This window comes from Vulpes lagopus, chromosome 3 (assembly GCF_018345385.1).
Source record: "Vulpes lagopus strain Blue_001 chromosome 3, ASM1834538v1, whole genome shotgun sequence".
NCBI lineage: Eukaryota > Metazoa > Chordata > Mammalia > Carnivora > Canidae > Vulpes > Vulpes lagopus.
The window spans coordinates 12634342-12655987 of record NC_054826.1 but is presented as its reverse complement, the minus strand read 5'-3'; the positions used below and the strand labels follow the sequence as shown (position 1 = coordinate 12655987).

Genomic DNA, 21646 nt, shown 5'->3' with positions numbered 1-21646 from the left:
AATGATATGGACAGAAGACTAATAAATTACAGTGAAAGGTAAGAGGATGCAAGTGCAGAATGAGTGGAAGAAACTTGGAGAAGCCAAGTGAGAAAACAATCTCTAATGGGACTCTAATATCTGGAGCAAGCATTGCTTTACACACACATACACACACACACACACACACACACACACACACACAAATACTCCCACATGACTGAAACTTAGATGATATCACTGGGGTCATTATTAAAATGCAATATGGTAAGTTATCCGTTCCTTTCTGGCCCCAATCACACCTGAGGTTGTTTTGGAGAAAAGCTCTCAGTCTTCAAGAATGAAACAGGGCATGACTGTCTTCTCTAGGCATATGTGCTGGCACATGGGCTCATTCAGATTCATCTTATCCCAAAATGACCCTCAAGACAATTGAAAATTGGCCAGTCTTCTAGTAACCTATTGTGCTAACAGTTGGAGAGATGCCACACTGGGCCCAAGCCAAAGTCAGAAACCTGGCCGGTAGGGACTGGCTTCCTGATCAGCATATTGCAGAGTCAAAAACTTTTGGTCCAATCTCTTCTTTTTTTCCTGAAAGTTGCAAAAAGATCTGGTCACTTCCTATTGGCCTTCGGTGGGCTAAAATCCTGGTAGGGCCTCTCTCATCCTAACCACAGTGCTCCTGTGAAGTTATCAAAGCGAAGAAGGGATGGGTGGGAATGGGGTGGGGTAGGAGTGATGACAGACCCTTCCTTGGTCTAGCCACCACAATACCTGTAGCTTTTGTTAATTCTTCACAGACCTTCTAGAGATTCCCTTTTTCTTGTCATCCTGCCTGTGATTCCTCATATTGCACAGTAGAGTGGAAACTTCAGTGCACTGTTTCCTACAATCCCCCTCAGGGCTACTGCTCAGCTGTGAGCCCTCTTTGGGAATTGCCTTAGCTAAAAAGAGCAAGGCACGCCCTCTTCTTAAGGCAAAATAAAGATCCAGGCTCCTTGCCCAATTCAGGGCAACTCTGAAGACCTATTTCAGCTTCTGATTTCCCCATGGGCTTGGCCAAGGCCTCTGTGAAGACTGCATCACAGGGGCCTCTGGGTGGTTCAGTGGTTGAGCATCTGCCTTTGGCTCAGGTCGTGATCCCGGGGTCCTGCATCAGGATCCCCACAGGGAGCCTGCTTCTCCCTCTGCCTATGTCTCTGCCTCTCTCTGTGTCTCTCGTGAGTAAATAAAATCTTAAAAAAAAAAAAAAAAAAAAAAAAGACTGCCTCAGAGACCAACTCCACCCTCTGCCCAATTCCACTTTCTTCTCTTCCTTCCAAGGATGTTAATCCCCGCATCACTCCCTTATCAACTAGCCATGCCCAAATCCCCAACTCAGAGTCTGCTTCCTGGAAGACCCAACGCACAACACATTCCTTTCTCCATTTTACCATCCACTGCCTGCCACAACGGCCTTCTTGTCAGCCAATCCCTGGCTCTCTTGGCATTTCTTCTCTACACTGACTTCCCAGTTTCACCAATCCGGGCTCCTTGGTCACTGTGATCTCCAGTTACTTGGGAAAAGTCCCCCATCCCTCTATGTGCATGATTAGGCCCCTCATCCTGCCAAACGGAAGAAGGATCTGGCCTGCTGTCATCACACATACCCACTCAATGCCAATGTGAGCTCTCTCATGGCTCACCCCATCCCAGTACTCTCAGTTCACTGGAAGACAGAGTATCCTGACTTTAGCCATTCCTGGGCCAAGGGCTCACAAAGTCATAGGCATCATCCATTGTATGGATTTGGCCAAGATGCTCTCCTACCCCCCTGGGCAACAGTGTCAGGTAAGCACAGCAAGCCAGAGCCACTATCCTATGCTCTTGCCGGAACGTAGCAGTTGCTAGTGCCTGGAGAGCCATCAGAGTAGAACGGAGGGGCAACTGTGTTGCATTCATAAGGATCAGTTCCAGTGGGGATAGAGGAGAGCAAACTGGGCCAGAGAAACATATGCATTCAGTCTTCTTCCAGTGTGAGAACTCCGGGAGTCAGAACAGCATATGGATAGGAGGAGAACAGAGCTCAGAAAGCAGGAGAGGCTAGATTGCCACTGAGCAGAGAGGAAATGAGGGCAGCTCTGAGCAGGGAGGGCAGGGGAGGGCAGCCCCTGGGAGAGAGGGGAGGGGAGGGCAGCTCTGAGCAGGGAGGGGAGGAGAGTGCTGTAGGGGAGTGCTGGGGAGGGGTGGGGTGTGCTGGAAGGTCAGAGTAAGATGAGATGTGGGCCAGGTCAGAAGATTTGGTAACCAAAGCCACAGCACAGAGTACCTCCGCCCCCCCCCACCCCTCTGAGGATTCTGCTAGGCGTGGGCAACTCCTCAGAGGTGCTCGAAACACAAAGAGCCCCACAGACCTTCCAAACTCAGAACAAGGCGCCTGTCACTGGCGCCTCAGCCAGGATGCCATCTCCTCCTGGCACCCAATTGTTGGGGTATCAATAGCCTCAAACACAAGGTGCTGAGCCGGGACACTCTCGGTTCTCGCTGCCGGAAACAGAGACACTCACACCCCTCATGGGGACCAGAGGGACTGCGTGTGTTTCCTGCGAGATGCCCAAAGCCGAGCCCCGCAGCGTGGGCAGCCCTGCGTCTGTCCGTCTGTCCGTCTGTCCGGGCATAGCGCTCCGTGCCCTGGGAATCTTGCCCACGGCAGCTCCCCCCAGGACCAAGGTGCGGGGCACCACCTGGTCACGGTTCGCCCTTCCTTCCCGCAAACAATCCCCTTGGCATTTCCTTGCTCCTGAGCCCCGAGAGAGCTTCTAGAGAAAGTGTGAACCGATGGAAGTCGCCGGGGCTGAGGCCCTCGGGTGCCAGGAACAGCTGCTGAGCTGGGGTGGTGCAGGGCCGAGGTCGGGGCCACCTCCCGCTGGGCCCACGGGTGGCAGGGGCCAGCCTTCCCCGAGGCCCTGGGGGTTGGCTGTTTTTGTGGCTCTCTGCTCCCCAACACTCGCTGACGCTGGCTTCCGTGAGATAGTCCCACCGTGGCCATGTGTGCACTAAGGGCCTTGGCTGAGGCTCATGCTTTTCTATTAATTAAAAATTAAGGCTCCCTAAAGAAAACTACTGACCCAGAAACTAAGATAAGCACAGTGGGGAACTGGAAAAAAAAAAAAAGCCCAATTTCTTCCTCTGTTCGTCCATTTCCTATAACAGGCCTTCCAAGGGCTCTCTATGTCCCATTGGCGCCACCTGAGAGCCCTGTTGGGGATTAAAAGCACCCACGGAAAAGGAGGAAATGAGTCACCTATGTGCAAAAGCTCAAATCAATCACTGGAGGCCCGTGGTAATTGCTAAGGGCTGCAGTCTGAAGATGCAAGCGGTAGTGCCCCCCTAACTAAAATGATTTTTTGAAGGAATGTTCCATGCTGCAGAAGGGCGGAGCGGGTACCACCTTGACGCCAGAGGAAGGTTGTCAAACCACCGGCAATTTGGAACGTGGCCCGTGTTTCATTCAGCTTTTCTTCCGGGGTAATTTCCTTCCACAGGGTGAGGCTGGGTTAGTGGTGCAGCCGGAGTTGGCTTTATCACGAGGGCTCGGCGGTTAGGGCTCCACCGCACTTAGGGTTCCAGGGGTCTAGGGCTCCAGGGCACTTAGGGTTCCAGGGCACTAGGGTCCAGGGCGCTTAGGGCTCCAGGGCACTAGGGTCCAGGGCACTTAGGGGTCAAGGCAGTTAGGGCTCCAGGGCGGCTAGGCCTCCACGGAGCTAAGGGCTCCAGGGCTGCTAGGACTCCACAGTGCTTAAGGCTCCATGGTGCTTAGGGCTCCACGGGGTTAGGGCACCACAGCACTTAGGGCTCCAGGGTGGCTAAGGCACCAGGGAGGTTGGCGCGTAGGGCTCCAGGTCGGCTAGGGTCTAGGGCACTTAGGGCTCCAGGGCGCTTAGGGGTCCAGGGTGCTTAGGGGTCCATGGTGGTTAGGGCTCCAGGGCAGCTAGGGCTCCACGGCGCTTAGGGCTCCAGGGTGCTTAGGGGTGCAGGGTGGTTAGGGCTCCAGGGCGGCTAGGGCTCCACTGTGCTTAGGGCTCCAGGGCACTTAGGGCTTCAGGGCGGCTAGGGCTCCACGGTGGCGTTTATGGCTCCAGGGCCGGGTAGCTGGGCAGGGATGGGAGTTAAAAAGAGGAGTCTCCTGTGACAGAGTAGGGGGAGTCAACTCTGCCCACTGGCCGGAGCTCCTTCCCTGACCTCCACATCCTTTGTTGGGCTAGGTTGGCAGACGTGGGTGCGAGTGGGCGCTGCACCCCCTCCCGGAGCCCCTAGTTCGGGCTCTCCCGTAGGACAGGGTGGGTGGGCTCTAACTCCCAGTCTCTGTCACACTCACACACACTCACACACGCATATACACACACACTGGCAGCCAGCTGCAATCAAGTGACTTCCTGGAGAGGCCTCACTCTCTCATCTCATCTGAGCAATAAGACCCTTGGGACCGACTAAACAAAGCCGAATTTCTGAATGAGTGAAAACGTAATGAATGTCCTTCGTCTTCCACGTGGCTGGCAGTACTTGGGCAGTGATTGGACAAGTCAAAATTACCCTCATCTGGTTCAACAGGAAAACAATTCTCTTTCTCGCCGTGTGTGCAGGGATTGAGACCTCTCGAGCTGGCAAAAAGTCGGCCTCCCAGGGGAGTGTTAGTAGCTAAACCCCGATTGCTGCCCACATCCGGGGGGCGGGGCAGCGCTGGGCCAGCTCTCTCTGTGATGCCCCGGCAAGGTGTCCGGGTCTTCAGTCAAACAGCTGCAAGGTGCTTTGTACATGCCAGGCACTGAAGTCGGAACGAGGGTGCCACCAGGGAGGCCCCACGTCCTGATTCTGCCCCAGGTATGTAGTAGCCCCACATGCGCCAGTGGGACTCTTTCACACCAAAGGGTGGCCCAACTGGTTGCCATGGTAGCCACAGACCAGGTGTAGAAGCAGCCACGTCACCGAGGGACCCTGAGGTCAGACTTGTCCATCTGCAAAGTCTTGGCTCACTGCTGCAGAACAGTGTAGAATGACCAAGATCTGAGGGACCTGGGTGGTCCTCAACTCCTCGCTGAAGGTGTGGTCATGAGCAACACCCCTTACCCTCCCTGAGTCAGTGGTTCTTCATCTACAAAAAGAGGGTGAAAAATATCCGGGGTCTCGTACCAGGACAGAGAATGGAAAACGGTCTTTAAAACTGTAAGCGCTGTATAACTAGACTCTTACGATCTGGATTCATCCCTTGAACAGATCCTGTCATTCAATACACGTCTGGTCTCCGGACAAGCACTTTTCATAACATTTTCCGCACAGATAAATACCAAGGGCAGACAGGTTGGGAGCCCCATTACAGGGGTTTTGAATATCCCTCTTCTTGCCCCTCTCTTCATCTAAATGAGGCCCATGCTTGCTTCCTCAGATAGCAGGGTAAGTACAGGCCTTCAGGGTACATTTTCACCTGACATAGCAGAGATCTGACTTTACAGAGTGAGCTACTGCAGCTCCTTATGTTGTTTTTTTTCATCCATCACAGATAGCCACACCACCACCCCTCCCTCCCCCAACCCCCAGCAGGCACAAAGACATAAAATTGTCTGCTTTCTGCTCTTCTGGTATTTTGTTTTCTTTTGCTGCTTGCATTTAGGTGCAACTTAAGATTGTCACGTTGTGTGATTCGTTTTCCCTCTTCAAGGGGAGGGGGACCTTGGTGAGCATAGCTCAAAAGAAAGGTATTTGCATTGTTTAACACCACCGCCTAACCAGGTGGTCTCGTAGGAGATCTCACACACACGCACAACTTTAAATACCGTAAAAGACTTCTTAACAATCAGGCCATAATATATACATCCAAATGAATGTTTTCCTTCCAGAAATATCTGAAGGGAAAAATTTTTGTTGTTTTTAAAATGCTCTGAAAAGGACTCATCCAAGAAGACTATTTTTAAGTTTGTCAAAGCACTAACTTGAGTGGTTCTATTAAAATCAGTCACCTTGTTTTATTTTTCAACATCATATACGACTCTATCTTTTGTTAATATTCAAAATATTTAACAATTGGTACAGTCAGCGCACCCACCCACTGGAATAGACCCAGCCTGAAATGCAGTGCCAGGGCATGCTGGCTGACTATGAGGCAGTAAAATAGATAAAGGGATTCACATGCCTTGCGTAGTCTGGGATATTTAAACCCTAGTACTGCAGATGGAGGACAAATTCTATCTTTGAGAACTCTTGATCTTAGACTACATGGTAAACTCGGATGAACTGGAACAAGGACAAGATTATTTAGGGAACAAATAGTTCCCAGTGAGAGCTCTTGCTTTCCATCCAGAGAAAAAGCAATGCAAGGGCTTAGGATCTCTTCAGATATTGCATTTATTTAAGCTTATTACCCCACCCCTAGTGATATTTTGAATTATAGCTGATGGCCCTGCTTTTCATAATGTCAATACAAAGATGACTGCTCTCTCATGGCCAGGTCCACCTAACATAAGTAGTCACGAAGCGATTTAGCCAAAACCCAAGGTGTCTCGTCTATTTCTCTAAGTAATTACATTGGTGTAAATACCTAGTGGACCTCGTTGCGTTTCGGGTTGTTCCAGATCACTGTTCCTCACAATTGACCAGTCAGCTCCACACATGCTATTTTGAAAGACAAATCTATCAAACTATTCCTGACACTGAGCCAAGGCTCTCCTTTGCCACATCCTTCACCATCTTTTGCTCATCCCAAGCAGTAGACTCACCTATTTGGTGTTTCATATGCCAGACAAGTCTAGGTTTTAAGAATCTATTTCCCGTGTAGTACTTAGTTCATTCTTGGCCTTACTTCATGTTCTTCCTTCGGCTGGTTTGTCTGGAAGTAGGAAGTTTAGGGGCTATTTCAACACAGGGTGAAGACCAAGAATAAAACAATGATATTACAGCCTGGATCTAACAACGTATCAATATGTTCTTTATCTTTGTTGCTCTTTCTTTGTTGTAAGGTCAACATTAAATAAAAGAGGACTTATCCACAATCCCTAGGTGATCTCCTTTTATGAGTATTTGTGTCACTTTCAATTTTGTATCTCTGTTCTTGCATTTTTTACACCAGATTATAATTATTTGTTCATCTTCCAGAATACGAGTTCCTCAAGGGTAGGGTGCATGTCTTATTGATCTTATGCCTCCCACCACATGACACAGAGCCTGGAATGTCATATGAATTATAAATGTGGCGTATATATGTATGTGTCTGAGAAACTTGGGGTGCCTGGGTGGTACAGTTGTTTGGGTGCCCACATCTTGGTTTTGGCTCAGGTTGTAGACTCAGAGTTGTGAGATCAAGCCCTTCATCAGACTCACTGCTCAGCATGGAGTCTGCTGAGGTTACCCTCTCCCTCTGCCTCTGCCTGGAACCTCTGCATGCTCACTCTCTCTCTCTCTCTCTCTCACTCTCAAATAAATAAATCTTTTAAGAAAAAAAAAGAAAGAGAAACTCAAGTCACTGTAGTAATTTTTTTGTGCAAGTCATTCACTGATAGTGAACCAACTGGTCTGGCTGATATTTTCATAAAGGAGGTAGCTCCTGTGATGAGATAAGATTAGGTAACCAGGGTTTCTAATCCTATAAGGAGACTAACAGTAAAACTCCCAGAATCAAGTCCCTCAGTAACGACTCCTTAACACTGTCAGAGACATGTAACCACTACGAAGATAAGGACTCAAGTATTTACTGCATTCCAGAAACAGTCTCAGCCTTTATTATTATTCTAAGAGCCACATGGAGACTATAAAATACTTAGATTTATACTACAGACACAATATAAGTTAACTTGTTTGACCATTTTAAAAATCCAATCCACGTGTCCCTGAGGAATGCATTAACTGTTCATGATTAGAGATGAGACTTCTAGGCACCAAGCCATTCCATCTTCTGTGGGGTCATTTTTACTCCCATCTTGTGCCTGGTGACTATTTATCACTCAGCTTGGTCTTATCTTTTTTTAAAATATTTTATTTTATTTATTCATGACAGACACACACACACACACACACACACACACACACACACACAGAGGCAGAGACACAGGCAGAGAGAGAAGCAGGCTCCATGCTGGGAGCCTGACATGGGACTTGATCCCGGAACTCCGGGATCACGCCCTGAGCCGATGAAAGATGCTCAAACGCTGAGCCACCCAGGCATCCCAAGCTTGGTCTTATCTTAATCAGCATCTCCATAAAGCTGGATTAAACAATTCTTGACATAACCTAACAGTGCTTTCTCCTAAATTATGTTGTGATTTTTGTACCTAAATCTGCCTTTTTTACTTTATTTATGATGATTCCCAGGAGTTCAGATTTTTGTACAAATTTACAAGTTTGCTTTTAATCCCAAGGTCTAAAGCCTTTAAATTTAGGATTCCTTCTGCTTTGTATTCCTCTCTGGATTTTTATCCTACTAAATGTCGTCTGAGTAGGAATAAGAAGCATGTATTCACTGAGGGTGAATGGCTGTGTAGAATGCTGCTCTGGTTAGATGTGTCACACTGTTGGGCAAGTGTCATGTCCTCGCCTCATCATGGTCAGATCAAAAATCATACTAGGCATCTATACTTTTCAGCTAAGAGAATACTTCTCTCTATTAGCAAGTGCTGCCTTTCTGTTCTTCCTTTTAACCATCAAACTACATTACCTATTCCAAATAACATGTTTCAACCTAAAATAGTTGTTGCATTAAGGGGAATTCCATAGAATTAAAAGGGGAAAAGTAGACTGAAAAGCAAGGGTAATACTTATATCTGGGAATGTGACTCTTGGAAGCTGCTTGAGCCAATTTTTTAACCTTACTCAATTCCATGAATAATTTAAACACACAAAGAGCGGAGAGCTTGGCACATGAAAATATTTGTCCAATAATTGTCCAATGATTGCATGAATACTTCTGCACTTAAAAATAAATCTCCATATTTACTAATTAATTTGCATTAGGGTAAGCATCACACATCTTAAGGGCATAGACCCATGTGGCCAATTCAGAAATGTTTTATTCTATACTAATAATTACCACTCCCTTGAAATATCAGAATCCCCCATGAATGGCTTAAAAGGCCTACAAACTTCTCTCCTTTTCATGTATAGACTATATTTGCCCTGACCAATAGAACTTCCTCTAATATTGGAAATAGACTATAACTCCACTGTCCACTACAGAAGCCACAAGCCAATGTGGCTACTTATCACTTGAAATGTGGCTAGTACAACTAACCAATTGAATTTTAAATTTTATTTAATTTTAATTAAAATCTAAGTAGTCACATGTGGTTAGTGGCTGCTATATTGGAATGCACCGCTCTATAAAAAGATCAGAAAAACAAAATTTGAAACATGGGAAAACACACTTAAAGGCACTCCTATATGTCTTCACCATTTTTGCTCTCCCATGGGGGTGACACAGTTTATTCATTTATCTTGACTTCCTTTGTTGTGATTATTTTTGAATTTTGTAGTTTTAAGGATGGTTAATGCTGTTCCATCAACCAATTCTTTGCTCTGTGGTTCTTAAACTTGGCTGTGCATCAGCATCACCCCCAGAGATGCGATTCAGCATGTCTGGGGAGGGGACTGGGCATCTGTGTTTTTTAAGCTCCACAGATGATTCTGATCTGCAGCCAGGCTTGGGAATGACTCCTTTACACCAGAGATCCCAAACCAGCAGCCCTGGGGCCAAATACACCCTCAAAACATATGTTCATCCCACACAATGTTTTAAAATGTTTTGAATTAGTTGCCAACTTCTACAAATTGTTTTTTTTTTTTTTTAATCCAAAAAAAAAGTGGAGTTGAGTAAAGGCTGCCCCCTTTGGATACAGAACATAATTTCTTTGGTTCAATACTATTTGTCTACTTCATACTGGCCCAGCTCCCAATAGACATTGAGTTTGAGAACCCTTTCTTATCCCATATCTGTGTAATACTTGCCAAAACAGGCAGAAATTCCTTTAGATCAATGCACCATTCCTAGGATGGAGTACCTATTATTTAATCATGGAGCTGCCTATAATCATCCTACCATCTTGTAAAACCCCAAGTAAGAATGATGGAATTCTCAAAAAGAGAATGGGTCCCAACCGAAGGCCATGAGACCAATATTGTTCAGGGACAAATCATTAAATTCGAGGAAAAGAAGGTCATACTTTGGATTTTTTATATCCTGAACTCTCTCACCTATAGCACCATAAGGCATGCCAACAAGACTGTCAAGGAGGGCATCTTTGTTATAAGTTCTTATCTCTATTTTGAAAAAACTTTTAATGGCTCTTCTATCCTTCATCTAGGTTCCTTTTCAATACATTTGTATTCAGCCGTCATTGCTCAACATTAAAAACAGCTGATCACACTTGTTTATCTTTCTCTCTCTTGAGAATCTCCTATAATAATAGCTAATAAATGAAAATATGTAAGTCCAAACAATAAGATGAAAGTGGATTCGCCATTGGTTGATGAAAACTAGGTAGAGGAGTGCTAATTAATTTAGAAGGGCAGAGGAAGGCTTAGCTTTGTAGTATTTGTGGAAACAATAGATCTTCATCCCAGAAAAATGTATGGATGTCAAACATTTTACAGCCAATTTTAGGGGTTTTCACAGGTCCCTGAATCCCATCCACTGATCCTAGTAGGAAAAGTCATTAACCTGAAATATGCCACACCACTTTGATAAATACTTCTACTGGATTCAAAGCATCAAAATGTCAGCCACAGCTTTGCCAAGTGAAACATAATTATGGATCAAATGCTATGATTAGGCTTTACTATTAACAAAAGGGAAAGTAGCCTGGCATACCATTAGGCTTTAGTAAAGTGCAGGGAATAAATAGTCTCACTTCCAGGATCATGTTAAACTGTCATCTAGAACGTATAAAGTGAAGGCACAGTTGATTTCTCAGCATACAACCGATATGTGACATTTGAATTTTTAAACAAATCCTTAGGGATATCCATGACAAGACTGAGACATTTCCTGAAATTGCACACATTGGAAATAGTTACTTGATGCCTTAGCCTGGTCAGTTCCACTAAATCAGAGCTGACTATTTTGCTCCTTTTTTATCCCCTTGAGTAGCAATTGGTTCCATCATTGAAGTGTTAAGAGTCACCTTAAGGCCATAAGCATACAATATGAAACAATCTTGTTTTCTGATTTGAAATGCCTGCATTTCCATCTTCATGTATTTCTACAATGACAGGTATCAAAAGTAAAGGGAAGAAGTTGTTTGGTGGATTTTTTTTTTTCATAAAATGGCTTGCAGTTTTATTTCAGCCACTTGAGAAGGTTTAGATGTTTGCGCATCTTGATTTCTCCCTGTTATGCAACAGGTAATCTCTTAATATCTTCTTGTGCTGATTCTTCATTTTGCTTTCTGCAGATGCACTCTCCCCACCTTGCTCTAGGCTGCTGGAGGCTAACCACTGTGAACCACATCTCCCAGGTTCCTGTGACAACTGAGTCCCAGTAGTCAGTAGAAGCCCTGGCAGGAGATCTGAACTAGAGAACTTTGAGACCAAACACTGAACATACTTTGAAGGGCAAAAATGAGAAATAGGGCTGAACACAGAACTGATGGAAAAACAAATGCCTGGTGATCCTTGGTTATCTGTTCATATTTTTAAATGAGGTACTGAAAAGATAAGGGAATCTGGGTCTGTTATCAGCATTGGTTGTTTTGTCTTCTTTGTGTCAGATGATCAAGAAGAAAAATGGCTATTATTCTTTCCACCCCAACCTAAGTCTCTATCTCTGTCACTGTGTCCCCTGGAAAAATGCCTGCAGCAAGGTATCTACTAAGTAGGCAAAAATTTAGAAGTTTCCTCCTGGAGAAATCGAATGGTCCTAAAGAAAAGAGCTCCATATTTTTGCCTTTTGGGATTCTCTGAGACAATGCCTATTGCTCCTACATGGTCACTCTACAGCAAAGATAAAAAACTTGTGTATAAACACAGCTCTCAGTCAGCTTTTCTGTGTCCCATTCTTAAATATAAATCAATAGACAGGGATCACCAGGCATTGAGCACCTTCAACATGCAAGAAAATTTCTGAAATGATAAATTCATCTGGATGAGATTTGTAACCAATTGGATACTGTAGAAGAGAAGATTAGTGAATTCAAAGAGAGGAAAATGGGAACTATGCAAACTAGAAAAACAGAAAAATCAGTAGAATATAAAAAATGAGTAGTCTCAGAGTCCTGTATAGCAACTGGAAATCTAGAAGGAAAAGAGAGAATATGTTGCAGAAAGATATATTTGAGGATAAGATGTGATGAAAAATATCAGCTTACCAATTCAAGAATTTCAGTAAAGCCTGAGCAGAATAAACACAAAGAGACCCATACTAAGGCATATTGTTATCAAATCAGTCAAATGACTAAAAACCAAAGATAAAAAGAAAATCTTAAAAGCAATCAGAAAAATAAGACACATTACATATAGGGCACAGTGATGACATGGCATTGAATTCTCGATCAGAAATGATGAAAGCTCTAATACAGAGGATCAACATCTGTAAAGTACTGAAAGGAAAAAAAGCCTGTAATTTTGGAGTTCTATATTCAGAAAAAGAAATTCTTTAAAAATGAGTGCAAACTGAAGACATTTTTCTGTTAAGCAAAAGCTGAGTAAATTCATCATCAGCATTTCCAAATGACAAGACAGGTTGAAGAAAGTATTCTTTAGGCTGAAGGAAAATGATACTACATGGAAACTTATATCTACACAAAGGAACATAGAATGGCAGTTAACAGTGAAAAAAATTTGTGGGTAAATATAAAGGACTTTTTTTCTCTTTTTTCTTTTAACTTCCTTAAACGATTTTTGACTGTTTAAAGCAAAAATAATACCTTGTGGGACTTACAATGTGGGTAGGAGTAAAAATATGAAGAGGAAATGAGAGAAAATTAAAGTATACTTGCATTCATTTTATGTGGAGTAATATGGAACTACTTGAACATAGAATGTGCTAAGTTAGAGATCTATATTGTAAATCCTAGAGCAATCAATAAAAACAAAACCAAGAGGTATAGCTAATTAGCAATAGAGAAAATTAAATGAATTACTACAAAGTATTCAGTAAATCCAAAAGAAGGCAAGAAAAAAGAGAAAAGATACATAAAAATAGGGGAAAAGGGAAATAAATACAAAAATAATATACTTAAAGGCAATCATAATAATTGCACTAAATGTAAATGTACTAAACAGATTGCTAAAATGGATTAAAATACAAAACCTGACTATATACTGTCTATAGGAAATACACTTTAATTATAAAAGTATAGATGTGTTTTTCCCTATACTTTTTATTTTTATTTATTTTTTATTTTTTTAAGATTTTATTTATTTATTCATTCATTCATGAAAGACAGAGAGAGAGAGAGAGAGAGGCAGAGACACAGGCAGAGAGAGAAGCAGGCTCCATACAGGGAGCCCGACATGGGACTTGATCCCACATCCCCAGGATCAGGCCCTGGGCCAAAGGCAGGCGCTAAACCGCTGAGCCACCCAGGGATCCCCCCTATCCTTTTATTTTTAACCGAAGTCCACCAAAAGACTTCAAACATGTTCATAGCATCTTGATTCATATAACTCAAAACTGAAAACAACCCAAAGACTCCCACAAAAAGAAAATGGATAAATTGTAGTTTGTTCATATAATGGAATATTACTCAGAATAAAAAAAGGAGAGAGAGAAGAGAAACAAACTAGATACAACAAAGGAGTACAACTACTGATACTGAATGATTTAATTGATATCATGCTCTAGGACTGATATACCTAATCTAATGTGAAAAATCAGAAATTTGGTTGTCCCAGGAGAGTGGAGTGGTGGGATTGACTGAGGAAGGGTACAGGAGAATTTTCTAGGGAGATGAGAAGGTTCGTGTCTTTTTTTTTTTAAGACTTTATTTATTAATGAGAGACACACAGAGAAAGGCAGAGACATAGGCAGAGGCAGACATTGATGTGGGACCCAATCCCAGGACCCCAGGACCACAACCTGAGCAGAAGGCAGCACTCAACTACTGAGCCACCCAGGTGCCCCTTGTCTTTTTTTTTTTTTTTTTAGATTTATTTATTTATTTGAGAGACAGAGTGAGTGCACACATGTGCATGTTTAAACAAGTTTGGAGGAGGGTCAAATGGGAAGAATCTCAAGCAAACTTCCTGCTGAGTATGGAGCCTAATGCAGGGCTCAATCCCATGATGCTGAGATCATGACCTGAGCCAAAATCGAGAATCAGAGGCTTAACTGACTGAGCCACCCAGGCTCCCCAGAGAATGTTGTGTCCAGAAGGATATGGGTTAGATGGGCATAAGCATATCAAAACTCATTAAAACATACACTTGTAGGGGATCCCTGGGTGGCTCAGTGGTTTGGTGCCTGCCTTCGTCCCGGGGTGTGATCCTGGGGACCGGGGATCAAGTCCCTCATCGGGCTTCCTGCATGGGGCCTGCTTCTCCCTCTGCCTGTGTCTCTGCCTCTCTCTCACTCTCTCTGAATAAATAAATAAATCTTTAAAAAAAATAAATAAAAATAAAATAAAATATACACTTGTGATCTGTGGATTTTACTGCATGAAGTTATACCTCAAAATTAAAAGTCAAAAAATTAGAGAAAATTTCATTTCATAATCACAATAAGAATTTAACAATATAAAGTTGGAAGATAGCTTCTTTAACATGATAAACTGAGTATCTCTCTCAAAAACCCATTGACAAAAAAGCCTATTGAAAATATCAACATTTTAGTGCAAAATTTAGAAGCGTTTTTATCAAAGGCAGCTAGAAGGCAGAAATATCTGCTGATAGCCATATTGGTCAATATTTTATTTGCCCTTGTAATAAGATAAAAGCATGACAGACATAGCGTGACTTTTTACTACCACCTTTTAATATTTCTTAAAGTGTGGGAATGATACCTGTTATAAAAATTAAATGAAAATATCAAAGATAAATGTTGCTGCTTAGCTAAGGAAAAAATAAATGAGCAATAATAATTTGAAATGAATAGAATCCTTTTCTGACAATATTATTGTCTGTATAAAAAAAAATCCAGGGATCCCTGGGTGGCGCAGCAGTTTAGCGCCTGCCTTTGGCCCAGGGCGCGATCCTGGAGACCCAGGATCGAATCCCACGTCGGCCTCCCGGTGCATGGAGCCTGCTTCTCCCTCTGCCTGTGTCTTTGCCTCTCGCTCTCTCACTGTGTGCCTATCATAAATAAATAAATAAAAAATTAAAAAAAAATCCAAAAATATCTATGGATGGGTTACTAGATTTCTGGTGTCTCTTCCCCTTATAAGGAAACCACTTTTGTTGTATTAGGGCCCCATTCTTATGAGGTCATTTAACCTTAATTACCTCCCTAAAGGCCTTACTTCCACATATAGTTATATCGGGGGTTAGGGCTTCAACATGCACATTTTTGAGGGGACAAAATTAAGTCCATAACAATTAGACTCACTAGTTCATTAGTGTTTTGATTATGTATTGTGTAAAACCATCCCCAAACTTCTTGTTTTATTGTCTCAATGCAATAATAGTAATTCAACACTTCTCATGACTCTACATTTAGCCAGGTGGTTCCTTTGCTTCATGTTGTGTAGATAACGCTTTTGCCAACTTTTTCACTAGCACAAAACATGGTATACCATCCTTCTAGACTTCAGTAGTAGTTTCCCCACTGCTTTTTCAAGCTTCCACTAACACTCTTTGTTCCCCTGGTAGTCTCTAGCCACTGTTGTCCCAAGGCCATGCCTCATGCGTTAAGTCGTTACTGTAGCAGTATCTCCCTTTTAGGTACCGATTTCTCTTTCAGCTAGTGTTTGTTGTGGAATAAAATACCCCAAAACTTAATGGCTTAAATCAACAACAATTCATCATTTCATGTAATTCTGTGGGTTGGCTAAGCAGTTCTCTGCTGCTTTCACTTAAGCGCATTCACACAGCTGCATTCAGCTGGCAGGTCAGCTGGTTGGGTGCTGAAACAGCTGGGTTTCTGTTTCCATACGCTCTTTTATCCTGGGCTTTATTATGGTATGGTGGTCTCAAGGCAGGATTCCAAGACAGTGAAAGCAGAACCCATATCACTTCATGTATCCCAAGCTCTGGAGCTTGCAAAATGTCATTTCCCCCACATTCTATTGGATAAAGCAAACTGCAAATCCAGCCCAGATACAAGAGGTGGGGAAATAGGCTCCACCTAGAAGGTCCAAGGAATCTGTGGCCATATTTACTACAGAAAGTTATGCCATGTTCCTAGATGGAAAGACTCAATATCACAAAGATGTCAGTTCCATCAAATGAAACTGCATGTTGTCATATCAACCAAAAATCCCAACAGGGTATTTCAGGAAACTTGGTTAAGTTGTTCCTAAAATTCATAAGGAAGAGCAAAGGGCTCAGCATCACCACCACAAATATCTGGTCTTCACAGATATTGAGATTTATGAAACTATTAGAACAGCAGGCTATAAGTATAGCAATACAAAAATTGACCAGAGGAAATGGCTAACCATGTGAAAAGATCTTCATTGTCGTTGGCTATGGAAGACAGATACTGATTGCTCACAAATTTTCCTTCTTTCTTGCTAACAGATTATCCTGTCTTTCTTCCTCCCCCACATCCAATAACCATGGACTTCAGAAGATAGGGTCCTTCTGAAGAAACAAAGTGTGAACCTTGATTAGTTCATGATTGGTTTAGAAATGAGCATGTGATACGAATCCAGCCAATGAGACATGAGAGCGCACCTGCTGGGTGCACAGGAGGAAAGGCACAGGAGGAAAAGACAGGGCCCCTTCACTTCTTCCAGCATTTGGAAACTGTTATGCAAGAGTTGGATCCTTGGAGCTACTGTCCTTTGTACAAACTTGAGAGAACATCTGAATCAAAAGGAAAAATTCTAAGAATTTACAGAGAGAAAATCAGGAAAGAGATAGGATTCTTGATTAGCTTTGAGCTATTCATTTAACCTCCCATGGTACCTCCCTACCTCCTGAGTGGTGTGCAGAGCCACAAGCAATTCATGTGAAGCCCACACAATATGCAACATAAATAGGATATATCACATCCTAAATGGTTTGATGGAGCAATTCACCTTTACAGGTTTTTTTTGTTTTGTTTTGTTTTTTTAGATTTTATTTATTAGAGAGAGGCAGAGACACAGGCAGAGGGAGAAGCAGGCTCCACCCAGGGAGCCCAAAGTAGGACTTGATCCTGGGTCTCCAGGATCAGGCCCTGGGCTGAAGGCGGTGCTAAACCACTGAGCCACCGGGGCTGCCCCACCTTTACAGTTTAATACTGAAAATACACGGGATTGGGGTTAACTAAACAGTGTGGTGATCATTCTGCAGCACTATGCTGTACATTAGATCACCAGAACTCTTTCACCTTATGACTGGAAGTTTGTACTTTTGATCAACATCTCTTTACTACCCCCACATCCTGGTCCCTGGTAACCATCATTCCTGAGACTTAGCATAAAAACTCCCTTATCCTTGAGTATTCTTCAGATATCTACTTGTATTCATGTGAGTTTGGCTTTTCTAGATTCTGCATGAGTGATATACAGTATTTGTCTTACTCTGTCTTACCTCTTTCACTTAACAAAATGCCAGCAAAATATATTTTTAAGGTACGTATCTCTGTAAGAAAATACCCTAATTACAGATTTCACTTTTGGTAAGTTAAAGACTTTGTGATTTCTCTCTCAATTTTTGAAAAGTACAGAAGAATTTGCACTTGTGGAATGTTTATGTTTTATTACATTTTAATTTTAAGTTTATTTATTTGTTTTTGTTTTTTTTAAGAATTTATTTATTTATTTATTCATGAGAGAGAGAGAGAGAGAGAGGCAGAGACACAGGCAGAGGGAGAAGCAGGCTCCACCCAGGGAGTCCGATGTTATTTATTTTTTTAGTAATCTCTATACCCAACATGGGGCTTAAGCCCACAATTCTGAAATCAAGAGTCACATGCTCTTCCAAACAAGCCAGCCAGGTGCCCCTGTACTTGTAGAAAGTTTTAAGCTGTGGAGATACTAAAGAATTTCACATGGAGGGGCAGAGGGAGGAATAGGGTAACTGGATGATGGACATTAAGGAAGGCACATGATGTAAAGCACTGGGTGTTACATAAGACTGATAAATCACTGAACTCTATGTCTGAAATAATACATTATATGTTAATTAATTGAATTAAAAAAATAGAAAAGAACAGTGTCCTGAAACTGCAGTCCTATCCCTTCCTCTACCACCCAGAGGGAGAGGAGAGCATAGACTCCGTTTCCAAAAATACTTCTTAGCCTTCTGTACCTTTTGACATCTTTTAAACCAAGATTGGTAGCCATGGGACCAATAGCTTACCAGTCTGTCTAGTTAGCAGAAAATAAAACATTGTTTTTCAGGTGCCATGTCTATCAGAAAAGAAACCAACTGGGATCGCTGAGTGGCTCAGCAGTTTAGCATCTGCCTTCGGCCCAGGGCATAATCCTGGAGACTCGGGATCGAGTCCTACGCCGGGCTCCCTGCATGGAGCCTGCTTCTCCCTCTGCCTATGTCTCTGCCTCTCTCTTTCTCTGTCTCATAAATAAATGAATAAAATCTTAAAAAAAAAACCCAACTATCAAAACCCAATCATTCTAGCTCTTTTGATTGGATAATGATATAAGATGTTATTCATAAAACCGAAAAAAATGTTAACAAAGGAGTATAATTCTTTTTAAAAAATGAATCAATGTAACTCATTGGAAAAGAACATATAGTATCTCAGTAGATACAGAAAAAGTATGATCAAGAAAAAATCTCTCAACAAATTACAGTTGACCTTTGAACAATGCAGAGGTTAGGGGACCCAAATTCCTGTGCATTCAAAAATCCTCATAAAACTTTTGACTCCCCATAAACTTAACTAGTAATAGCCCACTGTTAACCAGAAGCTTTACCCATAACGTAAAGTTGATTAACACATATTTTGTACATTATATGTATTACATACCGTATTCTTACAATAAAGTAAGCTAGAGAAAAGAAAATGTTATTGAGAAAATAACAAGAAAGACAGGCACCTGGGTGGCTCAGTCACTTAAAAGTTTGCCTTTGGCTCAGGTCATGATCACTAATCAAGTCCCACATCAAGCTGCCTGTTGCCCTCTCCCTCTCCCTCTCCTTCTCCCTCTCCCTCTGTCTGCTGCTCCGCCTATTTGTGCGCGCTCTCTCTCTCTGTCAAATGAATACAACCTTTTAAAAAGCAAAGAAAATAACAAGAAAGAGAAAATACACTTATAGTACTGTAGTTATAAAAAATCTGTGTATAAGTAGATTCATTCAGTTCAAATCCATGTTATCAAAGGGTCAACTGTAGGAAGAGAATTACCTTAATTTTTTTTTTTAAAGATTTTATTTATTTATTCATGAGAGACACACATGCAGAGAGAGAGAGAGGCAGAGACACAGGCAGAGGGAGAAGCAGGCTCCAGGCACTGGGAGCCCGATGTGGGTTTCGATCCTGGGTCTCCAGGATCGTGCCCTGGGCCAAAGGCAGGTGCCAAACCGCTGCGCCACCCAGGGATCCCTGCCCTACTTGTTCTTTTCCAAAGAAGTGTTTTTACTTTTTCTTCCACCTTTTGTTTCTTTTATTTTTATTGCCTTACAGCACTGACTAGTAGTACCTCCAGTACAATGTAGAACAGAAGTGGTGATAGTGATCATGCCTGTTTTAATTCCAACTCAAGAAGCAAATGTTCAAAATTCACTATTAAGTAAAATGTAGTTGCTGATTTTTTTAAAAAAAAGATCCTCTTGATGAAATTAAGGTAATTCTTGGGGATCCCTGGGTGGCTCAGTGGTTTAGCGCCTGCCTTTGGCCCAAAGTGTGATCCTGGAGTCTTGGGATAGAGTCCCACATCAGGCTCCCTGCATGGGGCCTGCTTCTCCCTCTGCCTGTGTCTCTGCCTCTCTCTCTCTCTCGCTCTGTGACTATCATAAATAAATAAAAATAATAAAATAAAATAAAATAAAAAAGAACAAGTAGGGCAGCCCAGGTGGCTCAGCAGTTTAGCGCTGCCTTCGGCCCTGGGTGTGAGCCTGGAGACCCAGGATGGAGTCCCACATCAGTCTCCCTGCACAGAGCCTGCTTCTCCCTCTGCCTGTGTCTCTGCCTCTCTCTCTCTCTCTCTCTCTATCTCTATCTCTCTCTCTCTCATGAATAAATAAAATCTTAAAAAAAAAGGAAAAGAACAAGTAAATTTGTCATTATTTGCAGATAACATGATTATGTATGTAAAAAGCCAAATGAATGTACAAGCTATTGGGATTAATAAGCACAGTTCATGGAAACAATCTCAATATCTTTTTGTCTCCATTCAGAATGTATTTTTTCAATAAATCTTTTACCAAACAAAATTAAAAAAAAAAATCTCATGTGGAACTGGAGGTAGTTTGAACATAAACATAACAGAAATCCAAACCTGTTATGGTGAGAATGGCAACTCTCTTGAACTCAAGAAAGAATGAAATGGGACGCCTGGGTGGCTCAGCGGTTGAGCATCTGCCTTTGGCTCTAGGGCCTGATTCCGTGATTCCGGGATCGAGTCCCTCATCGGACTCCCTGCTTGGAGCCCCCTTCTCCCTCTGCCTGTGTTTCTGTCTCTCTCTCTGTCTCTCATGAATAAATAAATAAAATATTTTTTTTTAAAAAAAAAGAATGAATGAAATGCCAGTGACAGTGAAACTTTTCTCTCTACACCTAAACAGAAAGGTCTCTCATACCAGAAGTTTCTTGCATTCACACACACACACACACACACACACACACACACAGAAAAGCTACCTATCAAACAAAAGCCAATTATACTGTGGAAAATACAAATTGCAGAAAACCAGAAGTCAATAGAAGAAAAACTACTGGTTTACATGAGAGGAAGGGACTTCACTCTGAGCCGCTACTTGGTGAACGCTGCCACCACTGCCCACAGGACCTCGTTGGTGTTGGCCTTCAGACATTCCACCTCAGGGTCTAAGTCAAGGAGCTGCCGCACTCTCTTGGTGGCTAAATCGTACTGCTCGTCCAGAAGGGGGGCGAAAGCATTCTCCAGGACGTCGGAGGCGTGTGCCAGGTAAATGAGGGCCAGCAAGCGCTTGTCCATGCGGTGAGGGTCATTCACCCATTTGTCAAGAACAGCTTCCTGCACCTTCTTGATGAGGCGCTGCTTAATATTGTTGTTGGTGAGGGGATGTGTCGTCATGTCAAAAAGTAGGAAGTTCTGTTTCTCTGTGGTCAATACGCCCTTCTCCACCAGACATTCAATCATTTTTGCATGTTTCTTAACTGGTGGTACAGTTCCAAGAGATTCCACATCTCACCTACAACAGAAGTTTTTAAGAATTAGAGAATTTTAGCTTTATTTTTTTATACTCTTAATGTGAATGGTAAAACGTGTTCATGGTAGCTGGTGTGTTTCTAGGGAAGTAGAATATGAAAAGTATCTTATGTCGGCCTGTATTCCCATAAATGTGAACTTCCTGTGGGACAGGAGTCATATTTTATTAATCTCTGTAGCCCCAGCACCAGGTATATTTTCTGCAATGTAGTATTTTGTCAATAAACCTTCATAAAAGAGAATGAATGAAC

The 21646-nt window shown here is 42.7% G+C and overlaps 1 pseudogene; it reads right to left on the bottom strand.

Moving 5' to 3' along the window:
* Positions 1-20856: 20856 nt before the first annotated feature.
* LOC121486952 lies at positions 20857-21373 on the bottom strand (annotated as a pseudogene).
* Positions 21374-21646: the final 273 nt, after the last annotated feature.